Here is a 22721-nt window from a genome sequence, read left to right as displayed (position 1 = left end):
GCCCTTTCAAGATTCATGGAGTTCTGTCAGGACCGTGACCTTGTAGTCAACGTAGATAAAACAAAATATATGGTCCTGCATAAACATAGGAATATTAAGGGTAGAGTCGTAATGAAAGATGGTACTCTGGAACAAACTCAGAATTTTACTTAGCTAAGGGTATCCATCGGCAATAAACTAAGCTGGAAGCCTCAAATAGACTTGCTCCCTATCAAGCATGCCCAACTCTCAGGTGCCCTGTTGAAGGAGCACCGTTCATCATACACCAAACCAATTGCTCCTGCTCTTCAAGTTTATTTCTCAAAGATTAGCGCTTCGATCTTGTATGGCAAAACACACAAGATGATGGACGGAATGTTGCACAATGGCAAAACATTCACCCCCAGTCACAGATCTGGGTTTAATCCATCCTTATTTTGCTCACCAAGCCATCCCAGTTCAGACATGGCCATATGCAAATCAGTCTTGGCCCTGTGCCTCATGGGAACAGTCCAGCCCGAACTACCAAGCCATGTCTTTCCTGGACCAGAATCAAGCATCCTAGGACCGGTTTCTGGCTATCAGCCGTCTTCAGCCAGGATAGCTTGACTCCAGTGGCTTAGTGAGCAAGGGACCCACGTCTGGGCATACCCTTCCCGCATAGGGTGAACAACAAAACACACAAGATGATGGACGGAATGTTGCACTATCGCAAAACATTCACCCCCATCTTGTATGGGGCAGGATTGTGGCAGTATGCCAACTTAGTTCCCTTAGTGAAAACCCAAAATACATTTTTGAGGTCACTACTTGGCCTCCCACAATCTACCCCGTTAATACCCTTATTCTTAGATCTGGGTTGCTATTCGATTGAAGATGTGGCACGCTTTAGGCCAGTGGCATACTGGAGAAGGCTTTGGGTCACCCCAGAGCTTTCACATTACGGCCAAGCTCTAATAGAAGTTAGGGAGGCTGATGGTATGAGCCAGATTTTGTGGCTAAGGCGAGTAAAAGCCCCTCTGTGTGATGGGGATGAGCTGTTTATGGGCATCACCGGCTGACAGTGTTTTTCCAGCTAAGCAAGAGTTTAAGGCAGCATACTGGAGCTCGCTTGTTATGAAACGGTTTGCTGCTTTAACTGGGCCCTCATTATCCAGAGTCTTCGTTGAGATCAAGCATGAAGCGAAATATGAAGGGTGCTGGGATTTAATTACCACCCCCAAAGACAGGAAACTGTACCATCAGTTTATGGTGGGTTCGCTTCCTACTAATGTATTCACAAACAAATGTACTGGACCATAGCACGCCTGGCGGCTGTCGGGCTCCGTGATAGCGACCTATGCTGGAACTGTCACAAAAAGGAGACCTAGCACACCTTATCTTTTACTGCCCCAAGGTCAAGACATTCTGGGGTAAAATAAGAGAATTCATAAACAGCATAATGGCATAATGGGGTACTCACTACAACCAGACTTCCTAGGGGTAGTTGCTGCCTTCATGGATCCAGAAATTCGGTCCAAAGACGACAGCGAACTGATCGACCTCCTGCTCACAGCGGCTGTTAAAACTATCCTAGCGAACTGGAAAGACACAGGGAAGGCAACCTTTAAAAGTTGGCTCAATTCGATCACCTTCCTAAGAGGGGCGGACAACATAACATCAAAACACTCACCCAACCCCACCCCAAAGGGCGAGATGTGGCACTCCTTGGACAACTACCTGGGCTCGCACAAACCTCCATAGGAAGGTCACGGGGCTTGGTACCCTCACACCCAGCCTCAAACCCAGCCTCCTCACATCGCAAACTCTGGAAGTATGGCGGCTAACGACCGCACTACCCATCCCGTCCTCTTTTCCTTTCTCTCTTTTCCCACTTCCGTTTCCTACCTTCGAGGGGAATACATAAGACCACCAATGCAGCATACGCCAAGGTGGTGATTGCCTATCTAATGTACACGTGACCAATCATGTCAACAATATGCCTACTGTAACCCCAACGGCTTATAACGACACCAGTATTGCCTTTACTATATCTGTACTGTACATACAAAATTTTCTAATAAAGTCTTTTGAAATAAAAATAAAATAAAATGGTGCAGCTCGAATGGTAGCAGCTGTCCTAACTCTAATGAGTCACTGGCACACACTTTGTTCGCTTGCCCAGCCTATGTAACCCCAGGTCCAGATGGCCGAAACCTCTGTGTCGAACCCTGGGGACCAGGTCGAGTAGCGAGGCACTCAGGATTCTAGAAACTTCCACTGAAGAGTCCATTGTAATTGCTGTCGCTAAGTTTCTGGGCTGGGTGTGGGTGATTCGTTTGAAAGAGAGGAGTTTAAGGTAAATGTGTTACGCCCCCTAGTCTTAGGTGACTGGTCATTGCACTATGCACTTCTTGAAATGCCACAGAATGATCTCTTAACTGATTTGTATGGTGAATCTAGGACACTTAGTCACCCTACGCGGCAGTCCTGCAGGGGTGTTTTTTTTAGTAGTTTTTAGCTATTTATTGTGTAATCATTAATTTTACTAGGAAGGCTTGAATCAAATATATTTAATTCATTTTTAGGTTGTATATGTTTGTATCTTACACATTCCCACCTCTATGTATCATGTACTATCTTTTGTGATTGTTACATAGGAATAAAGATTTGTGACTGGTCCCATTTTGTAAGACTTAATTCTTCCACGTGCCAATGGCGTGGCTGGGCAGCCAGACGAGATTGCGGTGTATCCAGCTTTTGAATACCTTTGAAGCCCGGCGACCGCCGCAGGAATCGTGGACCGAGGGGGGGGGGGGGGGGGGGGGGGGTCGAGGACTACAACTCCCAGACTGCCCGGCACCTGTTGCGTCACTCCGGCCCACCTGAGGCGCATAAATCATCTCCGGTCTGCGTCTCAAACACGCTTTCCTTTTGCAGAAGTGGTGGACGCGAATTGTGATCTCCGACTGAAACACTTTCTTTTTATTCTCCAGTTCGCTGACATGGGGGTTGAAGAAGGCAACCCGGAACCAGGCGCCGCCGTTCTTCATAGTTGCAGGTAACATTCCATGGAGAACTTAAAATCTGCGGGGTAACAAACCTCACATTGGTTGTCGAGGTATCCACGGACGTGTGTGATAAATGTTACTGTTGCACGTTGGCCTCGTCTCATACACACACTGACCCGTGGTAGGACTCGCCCTCCTGGGGTGGGGAGAATCATGATGGCCATAATAGGCATTAACTCATGTACTCCGAAGTCCTTATGAAATGTAACTGGTTCTTTTGGAAAGTACTCTTGGGTAAAGTTCGCGCTATGTAAAAATGCATTAAATAAATCAATCAGGCCTTGATCATCGTTGCTTTAAAATGTAAGTGCACGCCGGACTCACGAGGCAGCACTGGCCTTTTATAGTTTGTGTCTTTTTCCCTCGAGACTTTTACTGCTGTAGAGTTCTTGGTACTTTGCAGCCAGTTCTTAGGGGGCAGATCAAGGACCGCTCTCCACAGTGGATTACACGGTTGTAATCCATCACTATATTGTGGCCGACACACCTAGAAACGCAATTCAATGTAAAGTGGGTCTTCCATATCTACTCCAGATGTCTCGTGTGGTGTCGGACTTTTAACTCAATGTGTAGCTTAGCTGCTGCGTTAATGGTGGGTCTGTATTCACCTGTACTATAATAGTCAAATTTTTCCTTGTTTGTGTTTTCTGAAGGGAGTGTCACGGGGTAACTTGTATGAAGCATGGATCAGCCTATCGGCACGCGCAGTCTCTGGTAAGTACGCCTTTTTTGGCAGTATGAATTAGAGTTTACTCGAGTTAGCCTTAGTCTCTCGAAAGTTTGGGAAGGACTGTTTTATTGAATCCATCTCGCTTGCGGAACTTATAAACGCTAAAGAATGCTGCTTTTGAACGTAGCCTTAAATTGGGGCTTGTAAACCTGGTTCTCCTTAAATTATGCGCTGAATCGAGAAATGCCGTGTTCCGCCAGGGGGGGTTAAGTGACACGATGCCTTAAACATCTTTCGGGACTGCAAACAAATGATGATAAAACATTACGCTGATCACTTAAAACTGACTTGTGTTGCTCCTGTGTCTGTAAAAACACGCATTTGATTACTACTTTGTCTCCTACAGGGGTAGACTTTCGGACGAAATCAAACACCAGATCAGTGAAGGCTGAAATTCAGGTAATTAGCTCTTTATTATGGTGGTGTGAGGATTGCCCGCCCTAACGTATAACGTGGTCCACTAATGCCAAAACATGGCCTGTGACCCGGGGCAGTGAAGGGTAATACAACGCGTGTGGAGCAGGGCAAAGTGAAATGATGGTTTAAACATCTTTCGGGACAGACAACCAAATGGTGATAAAACTTGACGCTGATCACTTTGCCCCCCACACCCTGGTCCAGGTAACCCATCATACTGTGCATGTCGACATTATGGGTGGTGAAGTAGGTATTTCCAGGGCATTTCTCGTGAGCAGTGCATACTGAGGGAATGTTTTAGTGTTAACTGCAGTGGCTTTCCTATTCTGTATTTTCTGAGCAGGAGAGTAGTTGCTTGATGATGTCAGTGCAACTTGATCCAGATCTGCTGCAGCCATTAAAGCTTTGATTATTAAATTGAATCCCATCCATAGTTTTTACCCCTAGAGTAAATAAAGGGGCAGTGTTTAGCGTCTCGCTAGGTAGCTCCTTCACCGCGACTAGACTTTTGAGGCCAGTCCCAGAATTGGCATGTTCTTCATAGCAACACCATTTATAATTGGCTCTTTAGCACCTCCTGAATGTATTTTAAGCAAGCTTTGTGTTTTTAGTAATTCTGTGGTAGTTTAGAAGGCAGGGGTTCAATTGTGGAGATAGGTGCAATCAGTAATACTGTGTTGGGTGTTAATAATTCATAAGGTATCGCAGCCCTGCAGCCTCACTTGAACCACATTTTTCCCTCTGCACTTCCATCAGGTGTTGCTTCTTCCCCTTTAGTAGAAAGCTTATTCTCAAACATTGGACATTTTCTCCCACGAAGTTCATGTGGATTGAAGGCCTATCCACGAATCTTATTTCTGTGTTTTTTTTTTTTTTTTTTTTTTTTTTTTTTTTTTCTTTAACAGCATTGCGTTGTCCGAAGAACGCGCAGGTCGTTCTAGAGGGAGACTTTCTTGACAGCACAATTGCAGGTAAATATCAGACCACTGCCTGCCTCCCCTAAAAGCCTACATTTCTGTAACGTTCCTTAAACTATGCAGACTCTTGAGTGGGTATATTAAAGGCCGTGCTCCACGACGTTACAGACGTAATTCATCACTACTTTGTGGCCAACATGCTATTCAGAGATCATTTTAATTGATTAAAACTATAGTGCTTGCTTAAATCACTGCTGTGATGACTTGCGTTCAGAGTACCACATGGTGGAAACCTTTAGTTTTCTTCTTGGGTCGAGCCTAGGTTCTGAGCTGTATTTGAGACCTGCTGTTTCTCCTGTGGGCTTTGTGCACACCCATCTCTTTTCATTGGTTTCTTGTAGTGCTCCTTGTACCATCTTTCTTTTCTGTGGTCCCTTTTTGGTGTTTGGTTCTCTCCCACAGAGCCTGCCCGTTAAATGTTGTCTTGCGTGTTAGTATATTTATGGTTTTGTCTGACTCACTATATATATATTTTTTCTGGCTTGTCACTACGACTGCACCTCCCTTGCTCTCCCTGTCCCTCACCCCATGTTACTTCAGCACTACCTCAAACCTAGTCATGTGACTGACGGGAATCGCCATCAAATCATGGTGACATACTATATCCCCATAAAAATATCCATGAGGCCACACGCAGGTGTAAGCAAAACTAACAGCTCAGCATGTACGAATCTTTGATGCCACAAACATTCTTACATCCTATAAATATCACCTTAATAGTCCACATGTCAAGTTTGTTTCCTTGAATGCTGTAGGTAAACGTGGTGATTAAGATGGAATGTTATAGTTTGTGTTTTTCTTTCATTCTGTGTGCCCTGTGAATCAACCGAGATACCCTGTGATGTGGCTCCGTCCTAGTGGGGTGTTGGAGCATAGAAGAATTCATATATTTAACTCGCCACGTAGCTTTCTGTAGTGTTGCCTCATTTTGTCTTTTTAAATAAATTTTTTTTCCCATAGGTGTTATGTCTGAGCCTAATCTGGTAAGTGGCACTTCCCACAGCACATTTCTGTGTTGTGCGTTGAGCATGTTTTGCTGCGTTTATCCCTGCGCATAAAAGTGGTTCTTTGAGCTAAGGATGACTTCGCTGGCTTTAGCGATCCACTTATGAGGAAAGCAGTTTACATTAGTTGTGTTCTTTTATCATAGGACTTTAAATTTTTTCTGCAGTGGATACTACAAAAAATGCGTTTAATTTTTTTAGTATGGCATAGATTTTGGTAGTTGGTGTTTCTTTTACACCAGGTACCTGGATTGTCTGTTTCCCATCAGCTTAAACCTGTTTCATTAAATGACCCTAGCATATACTAAATATTTATAGCACAGGGCCAGATGGCCTAGTGATGATCAAACTAAGGCTTCTCATAGTACTGTGTCTGAATCATAACTGCTCACCTGTCTGGTACACTACATTCGCTAGGTCTGAATGTGTACTTAAGATCCAGCACATCGTCCGAGTCATTAATCTCTTCACTTGAGCTAAACCGGAGGAGAGTTAAAATGTGATAGACTGCTATAGTACACATTCTGCAGGAAAAAGGCGCTTTAGTAACTTTAAAAAAGATAGTGGTACAATTGTGGGGAAATCTAAACTTATACAGAATCAGAACGTTTCCTATTGAAAGCTAAACGTGCACTGAAGCTGGAACAAGTTTGTGTTCACTGTGGCTTGCTGGTTTTGATTAGTTCATTTGGATTGTAACATGTAATTTTAATGGTGACCCAACAGGGATACCTGGGGAGGTTGCTCTCCCTCAGCTCTGTCCTAGTGGCATATGGGAGCCTAGGCCCTTGGCCCATGACGTACAGTCCCGTTCCACGCTGTTGGAGAACAAGCTTTGCTCGCAGTCTTCGGGTTGTTGAGCTTCATCCTGTATATTCCTACGACTTCTCAGAGTTCTCGGACCATGACTGAGGAGACAAACCATGCAGGGTACACAATGCATTATATGGTGTGATGTAGCCCTTTGCTGCTGGGGGCAAATATTTTTTTGTGAATCTTGCCTGTACTAATAGTTGTCTTTTCTTCTTTAGCTTAACGATCTTCACGCTTCTGGGTAAGTGACAGATCCCAAAGTCCTAGTGTAATTACTTTACATCTACTCAACTTGCTATCTGTCGTGCTTATGAGTGTTAAGATTGCATGGTGTTTAATTTAGATACCTACTTAGTGTGGTGCTGTGTAGTAGTCTGCAAGTGCTGTTGTATGTGGTTCGTGTCAGAAGGGTTGCTGCATAGTGAATTAACAAGTCTTTGGGTTCTGTCAGTCAATTGAGCTTGGATACAAATTTGTTAGATTGGGCCTCCAAGTATATTTTTTATTTTTAGCAATGGTATTTCTTTTTGGTTTTTGTGGGGTGTAATGCTTAATACCATTTGTTGCCCAACGTGGATACCTGGGGGAGGTTGCTCTCCCTCAGCTCTGTCCTAGTGACATATGGGAGCGTAGGCTTTTTGGCCCATGACGTACAGTCCCATTCCACGGCGTTGGAGAGCGAGCTGTGTTCGGAGCCCTTTGGGTTGCTGAGCTGCATCCTGTATATTCCTACGACTTCTCAGAGTCCTCTGACCATGACTGAGGAGACAAACCATGCAGAATACACTTCCACAGTTGCATACGTAGTGAGGCAACATAAGCCCGTGCATATGCATAGTCATTGCAGAAGGGACTCTTGAATAACCTATGGCTCAGGGTATTGATGCTTGGAAACATCTGCTTTGTCAACATGGCTGCTTCAACCATGCATATTGTGTATTGCTTTACATACAAAGAATGTCTCGCCCACCATACTGACTCTTGGAATGGTTCTCAACTCTTGACACTGTTGCCATGTGGTAAACCAGGTACACCCGTTTAGAGTGAATGTTTGTCTTCAGCTCTTGCTATGAGCCCACCTAGACTGCTCAGAATCGGGTGGAAATAACTTGTGATTGAGAATGTAGCTGTGTATACCAATACTTTCGAGTCTTAACTTATCCAATTTGCTTTTCTGTAGGTGGGACACAGCTTTGTCTGGCCACAACGCTCTTCAATTTTGAATTATGGGTGAAGAGCTGCAGCGATGGTGTGTACCTCACTGGATTTTGATGGTGCTGTTAGGAGTGTAAAGCTAGAATTGGCAGTTATGCAAGCTAATTTGGTATTCATGCTAGAGTAAAAGGTTTTACTGCAGCATTCCTCAGTTTCCCCCAAGAAGTGAATGTATTTTACTGCTTCCTATGCTGCATGGTCAATATAGTTTAGGGTTTAGAATTTGCTTGGCGGTTATCTTCTTGCTGCACAGAACCATGGTCTCTGCATGATGTAATCGATCTGTTCACATGAACAGACCTCACATGGGCCTCTCGGGTACTGGACCCAATGAAATTATATCTGTTCTGCTTTTGAATACCTTTGAAGCCCCGCAAACGCCGCAGGAATTGTGGACCGAGGGGGAGCGAGGACTACAACTCCCAGACCTGTTGCGTCACTCCTGCCACCTGAGGCGCATAAATCATCGCCGGTGCTGCGTCTCAAACACTCTTTCGTTTTGCAGAATTTGTGTACGCGAATTGTGAGCTCAGACTAAAATATTGTCTTTTGATTCTCCAGTTTGCTGACATGCGGGCTGAAGAAAGCAAACCGGAACCAGGCGCCGCCGCTCTTCATAGTTGCAGGTAACATTACATGGATACCTTAAAATCTGCGGGGTAACAAACCTCACATTGGTTGTTGAGGTATTCAAGGACGTGTGTGATAAATGTTACTGTTGCACGTTGGCTTCGTCTCTCTCTCACACACACACACACACACACACACACTGACCCGTGGTAGGACTCACCCTAGCCGCCTTTTTTGGCGTGGGGAGAAGCATGAAGGCCATATTAGGCATTAACTCATGTACCCCAAAGTCCTTATGAAATGTAACTGGTTCTTTTGTAAAGTACTCTCGGGTAAAGTTCGCGCTATGTAAAAATGCATTAAATAAATCAATCAGGCCTTGATCATCGTTGCTTTAAAATGTAAGTGCACGCCGGACTCACAAGGCAGCACTGGCCTTTTATAGTTTGTTTTCCCTCGAGACTTTTACTGCTGTAGAGTTCTTGGTACTTTGCAGCCAGTTCTTAGGGGGCAGATCAAGGACCGCTCTCCACAGTGGATTACACGGTTGTGATCCATCACTATATTGTGGCCGACACACCTAGAAATGCAATTCAATGTAAAGTGGGTCTTACATATCTACTCCTGATGTCTCGTGTGGTGTCGGACTTTTAACTCAATGTGTAGCTTAGCTAGTGCGTTGATGGTGAGTCTGTATTCACCTGTACTGTTTATAATGGTCACATTTTTCCTTGTTTGTGTTTTCTGAAGGGAGTGTCACGGGGTAACTTGTATGGGGCATGGATCAGCCTATCGGCACGCGCAGTCTCTGGTAAGTACGCCTTTTTAGGGCTCGTCCTATTAATTCCGCAAAGAATAATAGGACGAGAGTATAGTGAGTAAACCAGAGCTCAGAGCTAAACCATCAGGCAGATCAGATTTCAGGCAGTGCACGTGAAAAGCGCGTCCACAAGCCACCAGCCTCCCTTCCACATGCATCTGAAGCTTCCCCCAGCGTGCCCTCTGCCAGTCTCTGGCATTTCTCCTCCCCTAATTATTCACTTCACTTCCATCCCGGGGCTCGAGGGACACAGATTTATTCCTCGGAGTGTTCTTTTATATTGCACTTAATCAACATTACGAGGTCTGCAGCAGTACTAGTATGAAGAGCTTTCACATTACATTGTTCTCTGTTTGGCGGGAAATGTTTCCATATTACACTATCTGGTTTTTGTTGTGGATTTACAATAAGCTAGTGCCATTAGGCATCTTTGTTTCAAGCTCACCCCCCTACTTCCATGCACGCGCTTCCCCGAGCCCTTTGGATTGAAGCTTAGCTTCAAAGGTCTCCCCCGCCCCCTGCTTCACACTTTTCACGTCCGCCAGGCCGTGCCTTGTTTGATAGACAACCTCGCCTTTCTGTGTTTGCCCTCCCCTTAACCATACCCTTACTCATAAATGGCTATGGGGTAACCTTTCACTGTTGACGTAATGGAACTACTATTTTAACTAGAAGTTAGAATAATAACTTGTTTAGCACTTCATGGGAGTGCACGTCTTGGTTTTCAGGCAATTGCATCGCTCGCTCTCCACTGGCAAGCAAGACTGCCAGTGCTTGTTTGTTCTCCCGGGTTTTCGCAGATCCCTGCCCTGCCTCCACATCCAGCAACAGTTCTAGAGGTCTTGCTTAACGCTTCTGCTGACCTCCATGACTGCACCACTCCAGGCTGCATTGCACCGCTCCTTTGTGGTGCAGAAGCACAGCCTGCTGCGAGCCGAACCACACACGCTTGGTTCGTTTTATGGCCTTCTCCTTCTGTTGTCTTTTTGTAAACCCGGATCTACAGGGCAGTAAATACAATTAAACAAATCTCTGCTTCACAGATTCCATGTTACAATCACTTTAGGACAGGACCTGGCTGCAGCGCCTGCAGACTGGTTTGTGCACCGAGACATGACCTCAAAACAAGGATTTAGAACGTCCTGTGTTGCAATCATCCCCACACACTCCCAATGATCCTAGACCTTCAGCTTATCAAGGGGTGGCCTCGCGTTTGTTCCAGGGGTTCATCTTTTTGGGCACATATATGCTTCCCCCCCCCCCCCCCCCCTTATTTTTCACTTGCCACAGACCATGACTCAATCACTTGTGTAAACGGGCACAAGAAACCAAACTTGTGATATTTATTAATGTAATGCTCTAAATATGGAAATCACTCTCCCCATCACAAGGCTCGAGTGACAGATTTATTCCTCTGAGTGTTCTTTTACACTGCACTTAATCAACATTAGGAGGGCTGCAGCTGTACTAATATGAAGAGATTACACATTACGTTCTCAGTTCGGCGGTAAATGTTTCCATATTACACTATCAAGTTTTTGTTGTGGATTTACTTTCAGCTAGTGCCAGTATAAATTACAATAACTTTCACTTTTTTTTTTATTATTTCCTGCATTCTTCTCCTCTGATTGTACTCGTTTTTCATGCCTTCTGTTCCCCTGATTTTTCTCGTTTTTCACAGCAGCACCACTCAGCGCCCACACTCCATCCCTCTCCCACACTCCATCCCTTGCCCACACTCCATCCCTCGCCCTCTTGCCCTGCCTCTATCTATCGCCCTCACTATCCATTGCATCACCACAGCATTACTAGGGGGCACCACAACATCACTATGCGCTACCAGAGCATCACTGAACGCCACAGCATCACTTGTCGCCGTCACAACATCAATCAGAGCCACCACACCATCAATCTGTGCAACCATTCAAGAACAACTAATTCAAATATGTTCTCTCAATATTTCACTTCTGTTCTTTGTATTTTCATCACAATAAAATACACTAAACATAATCATCCAAAAGCGTATTTGCTAAAGTTTAAGCTATTGCCAGTATGAATTACAATAACTTTTAAGTATTAAATATTGAAAAAAATACAACCCATTGTTATTTTTAATATTAATACATCTAAGTCATGTAAATACAGCACACATTGCATTACAAATGCTATAGGTGTCACATTTGCAAAAGTTAACACTATTGACATTGTAAATGACAGTTATTGATTTCGATATTTTCAAAACAAAAACAAAAAATGTCATTTACAATACTAATACCTCTAACTTTACTAATGCGAGCCCTATTGCATTGCAAATGCTTGTTTGGCAGTGCTGTGTTCTGCCAGGAGGGCTAAGTGACATGATGGCTATACCATCTTTCGGGACTGCAACCAAGTGATTAAACCTTAGGCTGATCACTTAAAACTGACTTGTGTTGCTCCGGTCTCTGTTAAAACACGGATTTAATGGCAGCTTTGTCTCCTACAGGGGTAGATCTTCGGACAAAGTGGGTTACAAGCTCAGTGAAAGATGAAATTCAGGTAATGCTTAGCTCTTTATTGTGGAGGTGTGAGGATTGCCCGTCCTAATGCATAACTTGTCCACTGACGACAAAACATGGCCCGTGATCAGGGCAGTGAAGGGTGGTACAACGCGTGTTAAGCAGGGCAAAGTGAAATGATGGTTTAAACATCTTTCGGGACAGACAACCAAATGGTGATAAAAATTGACGCTGATCATTTTGCCCACCCCCGGGTCCAAGTAACCCATCATACTGTGAATCCCATAATTATGGGTGGTGGTAAAGTGGGTATTTCTAGGGCATTTCGCATGAGCAGTGCATACTGAGAAATATTTTAGTGTGAACATCTGCAGTGGCTTTCCTATTCTGTATTTTCTGTGCAGTAGAGTAGTTGCTTGATGCCAGGGCAAATTAACTTGATCCAGATCTGCTGCAGCCATAAAAGCTTTGATTATTAAATTGAATCCCATTGATAGTTTTTACCCCTAGAGTAAATAAAGGGGCAGTGTTCAGCGTCTCGCTAGGTAGCTCCTTCACCGCGACTAGACTTTTGAGGCCAGTACCAGAATTGGCATGTTCTTCATGCCGTGTGTGTAGCAACACCATTTATAATTGGCTCTTTAGCACCTCTGAATGTCTTTTAAGCGAGCTTTGTGTTTTTAGTAATTCTGTGGTAGTTTGGAAGGCAGGGGTTCAATTGTGGAGATGTGTGGAATCAGTAATACTGTGTTGGGTGTTAATAATTCATAAGGTATCGCAGCCCTGCAGCCTCACTTGAACCACATTTTTCCCTCTGCACTTCAATCTGCTGTTGCTTCTTCCCCATTAGCAGATCGCTTATTCTCAAACATTGGACATTTTCTCCCACGAAATTCATGTGGTTTGAAGGCCTATCCACGAATCTTATTTCTGTGTGTTTTTTTTTTTTTTTTGTTTTGTTTTTTACAGCATTGCGATATCCGAACGCGCAGGCCGTTCTGGAGGGAGACTTTCTTCACAGCACAATTGCGGGTAAATATCAGACCACTGCCTGCCTCCCCTAAAAGCCTGAATTTCTGTAACGTTTCTTAAAATTTTGCAGACTTTTTGATGGGGTATATCAAAGGCCGTGCTCCACGACGACTACAGTTGTAATTCATCACTTCTTTGTTGCCAACATGCTATTCAGAGATCATTTTAATTGATTAAAACTATAGTGCTTGCTTAAATCTCTGCTGTGATGACTTGCGTTCAGAGTCCCACATGGTGGAAACCTTTAGTTTTCTTTTTGGGTCGAGCCTAGGTTCTGAGCTGTATTTGAGACCTGCTGTTTCTCCTGTGGGCTTTGTGCACACCCATCGCTTTTCATTGGTTTCTTGTAGTGCTCCTTGTACCGTCTTTCTTTTCTGTGGTCCCTTTTAGGTGTTTGGTTCTCTCCCACAGAACCTGCCCGTTACAAGTTGTCTTGCGTGGTTAGTTTATTTATGGTTTTGTCTGACTCACTATATATATTTTTTTTCTGGCTTGTCACTACGACTGCACCTCCCGCTCCCTTGCTCTCCCTATGTTACTTCAGCACTACCTCAAATCTTGTCATGTGACTGACAGGAATCGCCATCAAATCATGGTGACCATACTATATCCCCATAAAAATATCCATGAGGCCACACGCAGGTGTAAGCAAAACTAACAGCTCAGCATTTACGAATCTTCGATGCCACGAACATTCTGACATGATATAAATATCACCTTAACAGTCCACATGTCAAGTTTGTTTCCTTGAATGCTATAGGTAAACGTGGTGATTAAGATGGAATGTTATAGTTTGTGTTTTTCTTTCATTCTGTGTGCCCTGTGAACCAACCGAGACCCTGTGATGTGGCTCCGTCCTAGTGGGGTGTTGGAGCATAGGAGAATTCATATATTTAACTCTCCACATAGCTTTCTGTAGTGTTGCCTCATTTTGTCTTTTTAAATCAAATTTTCTTTTTCATAGGTGCTATGTCTGAGCCTAATCTGGTAAGTGGCACTTCCCACAGCACATTTCTGTGTCGTGCGTTGAGCATGTTTTGCTGCGTTTATCCCTGCGCATATAAGTAGTTCTTTGAGCTAAGGATGACTTCCGCTGGCTTTAGCGATCCACTTATGAGGAAAGGAGTTTACATTACTTGTGTTCTTTTATCGTAGGACTTTAGTTATTTTCTGCAGTGGATTCTACAAAAATGCGTTTTTTTTTGTTTTTTTTTTAGTATGGCATACATTTTGGTAGTTGCTGTTTGGTTTCCACCAGGGACCTGGATTCCGTTTCCCACCAGCTTGAACCTGTTTCATTAAAGAACCCTAGCGTGTACTAAATATTTATTGCACATGGCCAGATAGCCTAGTGATGATCAAATTAAGGCTTCCCATAGTACTGCGTCTGAATCATAACGGCTCACCTGTCTGGTACGCTACATTCGCTAGGTCCGAATGTGTACTTAAGACCAGGCACATCGTGTTGAGTTATTAATCTCTTCACTTGAGCTAAACCGGAGGAGAGTTAAAATGTGATAGACTGCTATAGTACACATGCTGCAGGAAAAAGGCGCTTTAGTAACTTAAAAAAAAAAGATAGTGGTACAATTGTGGGGAAATCTTAACTTGTACAGAATCAGAACGTTTTCTATTGAAAGCTAAACGTTCACTGAAGCTGGAACAAGTTTTTGTTGGCTGTGGCTTGCTGGCTGTGATTACTTCATTTGGATTGTAACGTTGAATTGTAATGGTGACCCATCAGGGATACCTGGGGGAGGTTGCTCTCCCTCGGCTCTGTCCTAGTGGCATATGGGAGCCTAGGCCCTTGGCCCATGACGTACAGTCCCGTTCCACACTGTTGGAGAACAAGCTTTGCTCGCAGTCTTCGGGTTGTTGAGCTGCATCCTGTATATTCCTACGACTTCTCAGAGTCCTCGGACCATGACTGAGGAGACAAACCATGCAGGGTACACAATGCGTTATGTGGTGTGATGTAGCCCTTTGCTGCTGGGGTGGGGGGCAAATATTTGTTTGTGAATATTGCCTGTACTAATAGTTGTCCTCTTCTTTAGCTTAACAATCTTTACGCTTCTGGATAAGTGGCAGATCCCAAAGTCCTAGTGTAATTACTTTACATCTACTCGACTTGCTATCTGTCGTGCTTATGAGTGTTAAGATTGCATGGTGTTTAATTTAGTTACCTACTTAGTGTGGTGCTGTGTAGTCTACAAGTGCTGTTGTATGTAGTTTGTGTCGGAAGTGTTGCTGCATAGTGAATTAACGAGTCTTTGGGTTCTGTCATCCAAGTGAGCTTGGATACAAATTTGTTAGATTGTGTCTCAAAGTATGTTTTTTATTTTTAGCAATGTTATTTCTTTTTGGTTTTTGTAGGGTGTAATGCTTCATACTATTTGTGACTCAACGGGGATATCTGGGGAGGTTGCTCTGTCCTAGTGGCATATGGGAGCCTAGGCCCTTGGCCCCTGACGTACAGTCCCGTTCCACGCTGTTGGAGAGTGAGCTTTGTTCGCAGCCCTTGGGTTGTTGAGCTGCATCCTGTATATTCCTGCAACTTCTCAAAGTCCCCGGACCATGACTGAGGAAACAAACCATGCAGGGTACACTTCACCAGTTGCATTCATGATGAGGCTACATAAGCCAGTGCATATGCGTAGTCGTTTCAGAAGGGACTCTAACCTATGGCTCAGGGTATTGATGCGTGGAAACATCTGCTTTGTCTACATGGCTGCTTCAACCATGCATACTGTGTATTGCTTTACATACAAAGAATGACTCTTGTAATATTTTTCAACTCTTGACCCTGTTGCCATGTGGTAAACAAGGTACACCTGTTTAGAGTGAATGTTTGTCTTCGGCTCTTGCTAGAGTGAATGTTTGTCTTCGGCTCTTGCTATGAGCCCAACTAGACTGCTCAGACTCGGGTGGAAATAACTTGTGTTTGAGAATGTAGCTGTGTATACCAATACTTTCGAGTCTTAACTTATCCAATTTGCTTTTCTGTAGGTTGAACGCAGCTGAGTGGCCACAACGCTCTTCAATTTTGAATAATGGGTGAAGAGCTGCAGTGATGGTGTGTAACTCACTGGATTTTAATGGTGCTGTTAGGAGTGTAAAGCTAGAATTGGCAGTTGCGCAAGCTAATTTTGTATTCATGCTAGAGTGAAGGCTTTGACTGCAGCATTCCTCAGTTTTCCCCAAGAAGGCCAAATGTATGTTACTGCTTCCTATGTTGCATGTTCAATATAGTTTAAGTTTTAGAATTTGCTTGGTGGTAACCTTCTTGCTGCACAGAACCACGGTCTCTGCATGATGTCATCGATCTGTTCACATGAACAGACCTCATATGGGCCTCTCGGTTACTAGACCCAATGAAATTATATCTGTTCTGCTTTTGAATACCTTTGAAGACCCACGAACGCTGCACGAATTGTGGACCGAGGGGGGAGCGAGGACTACAACTCCCAGACTGCCCCGCACCTGTTGCGTCACTCCTGCTACCCGAGGCGCATAAATAATCGCCGGCGCTGCGTCTCAAACACTTTCTTTTTGCAGAATTTGTGTACGCGAATTGTGAGCTCAGACTAAAATATTGTCTTTTGATTCTCCAGTTTGCTGACATGCGGGCTGAAGAAAGCAAACCGGAACCAGACGCCGCCGCTCTTAATAGTTGCAGGTAACATTACATGGATACCTTAAAATCTGCGGGTTAACAAACCTCACATTGGTTGTCGAGGTATCCATGGATGTGTGTGATAAATGTTACTGTTGCACGTTGGCTTCGTCTCACACACACACTGACCCGTGGTAGGACTCCCCCCTAGCCGCCTTTTTTGGGGTGGGGAGAAGCATGATGGCCATATTAGGCCTTAACTCATGTACCCCAAAGTCCTTATGAAATGTAACTGGTTCTTTTGTAAAGTACTCTCGGGTAAAGTTCGCGCTATGTAAAAATGCATTAAATAAATCAATCAGGCCTTGATCATCGTTGCTTTAAAATGTAAGTGCACGCCGGACTCACAAGGCAGCACTGGCCTTTTATAGTTTTTTTTTCCCTCGAGACTTTTACTGCTGTAGAGTTCTTGGTACTTTGCAGCCAGTTCTTAGGGGGCAGATCAAGGACCGCTCTCCACAGTGCATTACACGGTTGTGATCCATCACTATATTGTGGCCGACACACCTAGAAACCCAATTCAATGTAAAGTGGGTCTTGCATATCTACTCCTGATGTCTCGTGTGGTGTCGGACTTTTAACTTAATGTGTAGCTTAGCTGGTGCGTTGATGGTGAGTCTGTATTCTCCTGTACTGTTTATAATCACATTTTTCCTTGTTTGTGTTTTCTGAAGGGAGTGTCACGGGGTAACTTGTATGCGGCATGGATCAGCCTATCGGCACGCGCAGTCTCTGGTAAGTACGCCTTTTTAGGGCTCGTCCTATAAATTCCGCAAGGAATAATAGGACGAGAGTATAGTGAGTAAACCAGAGCTAAACCATCAGGCAGATCGGATTTCAGGCAGTGCACGTGAAAAGCGCGTCCACAAGCCACCAGCCTCCCTCCCACATGCATCTGAAGCTTACCCGGCGTGCACTCGGCCGGCCTCTGGCATTTCTCCTCCCCTAATTATTCCCTTCACTTCCATCACAGGGCTCGAGTGACACAGATTTATTCCTCTGAGTGTTCCTTTATACTGCACTTAATCAACATTACGAGGTCTGCAGCAGTACTAATATGAAGAGCTTTCACATTACATTGTTCTCAGTTCGGCGGTAAATGTTTCCATATTACACTATCAGGGTTTTTGTTGTGGATTTACTTTAAGCTAGTGCCATTGGGCATCTTTGTTTCAAGCTCACCCCCCTACTTCCACGCACGCGCTTCCCCGAGCCCTTTGAATTGAAGCTTAGCTTCACTTCAAAGGTCTCCTCCGCCCCCTGATTCACACTTTTCACGGCCGCCAGGCCGTGCCTCGTTTGATAGACAAACTCGCCTTTCTGTGTTTGCCCTGCCCTTAACCATACCCTCGCTCATAAATGGCAATGGGGTAACCTTTCACTGTTGACGTAATGGAACTACTATTTTAACTAGAAGTTAAAATAATAACTTGTTTAGCACTTCATGGGAGTGCACGTCTTGGTTTTCAGGCAATTGCATCGCTCGCTCTCCACTGGCAAGCAAGACTGCCAGTGCTTGTTTGTTCTCCCGGGTTTTCGCAGATCCCTGTCCTGCCTCCACATCCAGCAACAGTTCTAGAGGTCTTGCTTAACACTTCTGCTGACTTCCATGACTGCACCACTCCAGGCTGCATTGCACCTCTCATTAGCCGGCTCCTTTGTGGTGCAGAAGCACAGCCTGCTGCGAGCCGGACCACAAACCCTTGGTTCGTTTTATGGCCTTCTCCTTCTGTTGTCTTTTTGTAAACCCGGATCTCCAGGGCAGTAAATACAATAAAACAAATCTCTGCTTCATAGATGCCATGTTACAATCACTTTAGGACAGGACCTGGCTGCAGCGCCTGCAGGCTGGTTTGTGCACCAAGACATGACCTCAAAACAAGGATTTAGAATGTCCTGTGTTGCAATCATCCCCACACACTCACAATGATCCCAGACCTTCAGCTTATCAAGGGGTGGCCTCGCGTTTGTTCCAGGGGTTCATCTTTTTGGGCACATATATGCTCTTTGCCCCCGCCCCCCCCCTTATTTTTCACTTGCCACAGACCATGACTCAATCACTTGTGTAAACGGGCACAAGAAACAAAACTTGAGACATTTATTAATTTAATGCTCTAAATATGGAAATCACTCTCCCCATCACAGGGCTCGAGTGACACAGATTTATTCCTCTGAGTGTTCTTTTACACTGCACTTAATCAACATTAGGCGGTCTGCAGCTGTACTAATATGAAAAGATTTCACATTACATTGTTCTCAGTTCGGCAGTAAATGTTTCCATATTACACCAGTTTTTGTTGTGGATTTACTTTAAGCTAGTGCCATTATAAATTACAATAACTTTCATTTTTTATTATTTCTTGCCTTCTTCTCCTCTGATTGTACTCGTTTTTCGTGCCTTCTGTTCCCCTGATTTTTCTTGCCTTCTGCTCCCCTGATTTTACTCGTTTTTCACAGCACCACTCAGCACCCACACTCCATCCCTCGCCCACACTCCATCCCTCGCCCTCTTGCCCTGCCTCTGTCTATCGCACTCACTATCCATCGCATCACCACAGCATCACTCAGGGGCACCACAACATCACTATGCGCTACCAGAGCATCAAGGAACGCCACAGCATCACTCGTCGCCGCCACATCATTCAGAGCCACCACAGCATCAATCTGTGCCACCATTCGTGAACAACTGATTCAAATATGTTCTCTCAATGTTTCAAACTTTATTACAAATGTCACAAAAAATGGTAATATTTCTCTTCTGTTCTTGTATTTTCATCACAATAAAATACACTAAACATAATCTTCCAAAAAGTTATTTGCAAAAGTTTAAGCTATTGCCATTATAAATTACAATTACTTTTAAGTATTAAATATTGAAAAAAATACAACCGATTGGTTTTTTTTTTTTAAAAACTTTATTGACAGGAAGGAATAGTGGTCAATCAGTTGCATACAGTTTTCTGGCAATCGTTACATAATGTGTAAATCATCATTTCTACAATTGACGATCGGCCTTCCCAACCCATTGTTTTTAATATTAATACATCCAAGTCATGTAAATACAACACCTATTGCATTACAAATGCTATAGGTGTCACGTTTGCAAAAGTTGTACAAAAGGGGGTGGTGATGGACGGAGCATCTGAATCAATCAAACACTCACACCCAGTCAAAAGATCTGGGTTTAATCCATCACCGTTCTTTAGCCCACTCTGCCACCCCAGTTCAGTTCAGGCATGGCTATATGCAAATCAGTCTAACCCTGTGCCTCATGGAAACAGTCCAGCCCAAACTGCCGAGCCATGTCTTCCCTGGACCGGAAACAAGCTTCCGAGGACCAGTTTTTGGCATTCCAGCAGTCTTCAGCCCGGCTTGCTTGAATCCAGTGGCAAAGTGAGCAAGGGACTCATGTTTGCAAAAGTTAACACTATTGGCATTGTAAATGACAAAGTTATTGATTTCGATATTTTCAAAACAAAAATAAAAAATGTCATTTAAAATACTAATACCTCTAACTTTACTAATGCGAGCTCTATTGCATTGGAAATGCTTTTTTGGCAGTGCTGTGTTCCGCCAGGAGGGCTAAGTGACATGATGGCTTTCAAATCTTTCGGGACTGCAACCAAATGATGACAAAACCTTACGCTGATCACTTAAAACTGACTTGTGTTGCTCCTGTCTCTGGTAAAACATGGATTTAATGGCAGCTTTGTCTCCTACAGGGGTAGATCTTCGGACAAAGTGGGTTACAAGCTCAGTGAAAGATGAAATTCAGGTAATTCCTAGCTCTTTATTGTGGAGGTCCACCACAATTCAACCCTTTCCAATATGGACCTCCTCCGGGAGGACCCACCTACCAACAATGGAACTCTGATTACAATGAGGGATACTATGGCCAACAACAACCTTTTTTAGGCACGCGCCCCACTACACGGGGACGGAACCGGAAAGGGAATACCGTCGCATGGGAGGACCAAGCCAACGCCCGCACAACGAGGAGCATGACCGGATCCCTCCCCAACCAGCCGTCAACCAGCAAGAGGGGGACCTAGTAGTAAACCTCACACCATGGCCTTTAACAGATACACAAAGAAAGGTACTAAACAAAGGACTTGGCTTTGTACCTACACGAAAACCGGACATTTTCAAATTGAATATGGAACTTCAAGAATTTCCACAAACTAAAATTACAAGCCTATTTCCAAGATAAACCAGCATCCAATGAAACAACGGATACCGGCTTGAAATTGAAGTCAACATTCACCCCCCCCCCGACTCTGTTATACTAGTTGAAATTCTAACCTTTGAGAGCCATTTTCACTGAGATCAACAGCCTCAACACAAAGGACACCAATCCTTTCCATAATACCAGTGGTGATGAACAGAAAGCCATCAGGGAGTTGACTAGTAACAAAGACTTAATCATTAAACCAGCGGATAAGGGCGAAGCCATCGTCCTACAGACTCAAGATGCCTACAACACTGAATGCATGCGTCTACTATCTGATCAACGGAATTACAAAATTCTCTTGGAAGATCCTACCGAGCGACTACGTATCAGAATTGGGGGCATGGTAGAGGAAGGCCTAGCCCATGACTGGTTGAGCAAAAAAGAGGGAGACTTTCTATAGCAACCGTCACCACGAATTCCATACTTCTATAGCATCCCCAAGATTCACAAAAACATCACTAATCCACCTGGGAGACCTATAGTTTCTGGAATTGGCTCCATCCTTGAGCCCCTTTCCAAGTTTGCCGACGCCTTCCTGCGCCCTTTGGTAAAGTCCACCAATACCTACCTGAAGGATACCAAGTCTGTACTGCAACTATTGGAAGAGAAGACTTTTGACCCCATAAAACAACTCATGCTAAGCCTGGATGTAGAAAGTCTATACACGAGTACCACACGATGAGACTCTACAGATCATCGAAGTACTCTTTACAAATCTATGGAAATACCAAACCCCCCGTGGCCTAGTACTGGAATGTATTTCTTTGGCACTACAAGAAAACTTCTTCCAATATAACCAAACACTCTACCTGCAGACCCATGGCACTAGCATGGGAAGTACATTTGCTCCTAGTATAGCTGGACTATACGTTCACCACCTAGAGCAGAACAAGATTTTAAACCCGGACAATCCATACAGACCCCACATAAACACCTGGAAGAGGTACATTGACGACATCCTTATCATATGGGACGGCGATGCAGAAAGTGCGTCAAACTTTATGATCTGGCTCAATAACCAGAACACATACTAGAAATTTACCAGCACAATGTCGAATCAATGGTGTTCCTGGACTTGAATATCTATGCCAATGGCAATGGACTCAAGAGCAACACACACTTCAAACCGACAGCCAGAAACTGCCTCTTAAGGTATGACAGTTTCCATCCCAGACATCTGAGGGAGAATCTGCCCTACGGACAGTTTTTAAGGTTAAGACGCAACTGTACAGAATTGAGTGAATTCAAGACTCAAGCTGGTGACCTGAAGAAGTTGATACAAAGACAATATCCTGCCAGGATTATTGACAAGGCAATGAAAAGAGCCAAGAACAACCACCGGGACGCTCTGCTGGAAGAAAAACCACAGAGTACAGACAACAAAAAGAGACAAATATGTTTAACAACTTACTCCACAATATCCAACAAGGTATCCAGGATTATAAATAAACATTGGAGGATATTGAATTGTGGGAATATGACTTTGGAGAAACCAATGTATGCACACCGTCGGGGTAGGAACCTGAAGGACTTACTGGTCCACACAAGACCCAAAAAGAACAGTCCAATGAGACAAACCACAATTGGGCTTCAAGGGCATTTTCCCTGTGGGAATTGCAGCAGTTGCCACCTGACGCAGAAAAGCAAGACATTGATCTTTATGAATGGAACAACTTGGGAACAACGTGCTTTTACAAATTGCAACACAAATG

General features: G+C 44.1%; 1 long non-coding RNA gene, 7 other non-coding genes and 2 pseudogenes across 8 annotated transcripts; all 10 read left to right on the top strand.

The window, feature by feature from the left end:
* Window positions 1-3967: 3967 nt before the first annotated feature.
* Window positions 3968-4038, top strand: LOC147683991 (small nucleolar RNA SNORD2). The gene has a single exon (XR_015302031.1). It is a non-coding gene; the product is annotated as a small nucleolar RNA SNORD2 (small nucleolar RNA).
* A 248-nt stretch (window positions 4039-4286) lies between these two features.
* Window positions 4287-4358, top strand: LOC147683990 (small nucleolar RNA SNORD2). Its single transcript, XR_015302030.1, has one exon. It is a non-coding gene; the product is annotated as a small nucleolar RNA SNORD2 (small nucleolar RNA).
* A 2518-nt stretch (window positions 4359-6876) lies between these two features.
* LOC147683989 (small nucleolar RNA SNORA73 family) lies at window positions 6877-7095 on the top strand. The gene has a single exon (XR_015301904.1). It is a non-coding gene; the product is annotated as a small nucleolar RNA SNORA73 family (small nucleolar RNA).
* Window positions 7096-7537: 442 nt separating this feature from the next.
* Window positions 7538-7759, top strand: LOC147683988 (small nucleolar RNA SNORA73 family). Its single transcript, XR_015301908.1, has one exon. It is a non-coding gene; the product is annotated as a small nucleolar RNA SNORA73 family (small nucleolar RNA).
* Window positions 7760-8629: 870 nt separating this feature from the next.
* LOC147683986 (uncharacterized) lies at window positions 8630-12113 on the top strand. Its single transcript, XR_015301074.1, has 3 exons — window positions 8630-8811; window positions 9506-9566; window positions 12061-12113. It is a non-coding gene; the product is annotated as an uncharacterized LOC147683986 (long non-coding RNA).
* LOC147683987 (small nucleolar RNA SNORD2) lies at window positions 11926-11993 on the top strand (annotated as a pseudogene).
* A 129-nt stretch (window positions 12114-12242) lies between the features above and the next one.
* LOC147683985 (small nucleolar RNA SNORD2) lies at window positions 12243-12314 on the top strand. The gene has a single exon (XR_015302033.1). It is a non-coding gene; the product is annotated as a small nucleolar RNA SNORD2 (small nucleolar RNA).
* Window positions 12315-14842: 2528 nt separating this feature from the next.
* Window positions 14843-15062, top strand: LOC147683984 (small nucleolar RNA SNORA73 family). The gene has a single exon (XR_015301906.1). It is a non-coding gene; the product is annotated as a small nucleolar RNA SNORA73 family (small nucleolar RNA).
* A 443-nt stretch (window positions 15063-15505) lies between these two features.
* Window positions 15506-15713, top strand: LOC147683983 (small nucleolar RNA SNORA73 family; annotated as a pseudogene).
* A 4649-nt stretch (window positions 15714-20362) lies between these two features.
* LOC147683982 (small nucleolar RNA SNORD2) lies at window positions 20363-20433 on the top strand. The gene has a single exon (XR_015302034.1). It is a non-coding gene; the product is annotated as a small nucleolar RNA SNORD2 (small nucleolar RNA).
* The last annotated feature ends 2288 nt before the right edge of the window (window positions 20434-22721 follow it).

The sequence above is a fragment of the Lissotriton vulgaris genome, chromosome 11 (assembly GCF_964263255.1).
Source record: "Lissotriton vulgaris chromosome 11, aLisVul1.2, whole genome shotgun sequence".
Classification (NCBI taxonomy): domain Eukaryota; kingdom Metazoa; phylum Chordata; class Amphibia; order Caudata; family Salamandridae; genus Lissotriton; species Lissotriton vulgaris.
This window is presented reverse-complemented; position numbering and strand designations above follow the sequence as displayed.